The 1,123-nt window shown below is 35.1% G+C and overlaps 1 pseudogene; it reads left to right on the top strand.

Annotated features, from left to right (window-relative positions):
• The first annotated feature begins 498 nt into the window (after positions 1-498).
• Positions 499-616, top strand: LOC145280395 (5S ribosomal RNA; annotated as a pseudogene).
• The last annotated feature ends 507 nt before the right edge of the window (positions 617-1,123 follow it).

Below are 1,123 nucleotides of genomic sequence, written 5' to 3'. Positions count from 1 at the left end.
AGCCTGAACTGTCCCACATCTTGCTTTAAAGACAAATCTCTTTTGCACAAATATTAAATATGATTAATCTTGTTTTTATGCTGGCATTTTCAATTGTAGGTTTCAAAGCAGTTGTGTGTGTGTGTGTGTGTGTGTGTGTGTGTGTGTGTGCGTGCGTATTTTGTTCTGATTGATCACAGGCAGGTTAGATATTGACTAGAACTGAATGAACCCAGTATATATGCTATACATTTTTACTCTTTATGTTTACTTCTAAACTATATATATACACAAAAACAAGACGTTGAAAACGTATTGAAACTGAGACTCCATTTATTAGACAGGAATACAAGTATGGATGAAACCTTACTTTCCTTTAAAATGTGAAAGTATCAAACTATCTTATAATATTAAATAAAAGTTAGTCAACGTTTTTTTCCTGCATAGTTTAATAACACAAAATACATGCTAAAACATACTTACGTTATAGGATCGAATTTTAATTGTTCTAATTCTTTTGTATACGGCATAATCACGTTGACACACTTGTTCTCATTAGATCACCGAAGTTAAGCAACGTTGAGCCTGGTCAGTACCAGATGGGTGACCAATTTGGGAATTCCAGGTGCTGTATGTAGGAAGACGTCGACACCTCCCTGCAAGAGTTCCTATTTACAATACCTCCCCTACGGGACAGAGTTAGACATCAGGATTGTTTTTTAATGTGGGGAAAAAGAACAAAAATAAAAAATTGTCTCCGTCGTGAAGGATTTCTCTTCCACTGAGAGAGAACAAGACATTGAAGTGTAGCATCTGAAGAACAGATACTACATTTTGATCTTAGCCCGAGTCGCAAAAACCTAATGTTGTCATTTCCCATAACCGGAATATACATGCAACTGGGAACCGCTTGTAAATTTCATAGTCTCATGGAACTTCCTTCTTTGGAGGAAGCTGGTTAAACCAGCATATGGTTAGTGCCGTTTCCATTCCCATTATTAATTCTTTTAGTTATCTATGTATTTCTTTCATACACTCTCACTCTATGTTGATTTAACCACTTTCTAATATTTATTAATGTGTCATGCCTATTAGCATTTAGAAAAAGATTGCGTCTCTCTTTTTTTTTAGTGTTGTCATGTAA

This window comes from Euprymna scolopes, chromosome 7, assembly GCF_053919585.1.
Source record: "Euprymna scolopes isolate OS-2025 chromosome 7, ASM5391958v1, whole genome shotgun sequence".
In the NCBI taxonomy this organism is placed as follows: Eukaryota; Metazoa; Mollusca; class Cephalopoda; order Sepiida; family Sepiolidae; genus Euprymna; species Euprymna scolopes.
Note: the sequence above shows the minus strand (reverse complement) of the source record. Positions and strands in the feature narration are given on the sequence as shown.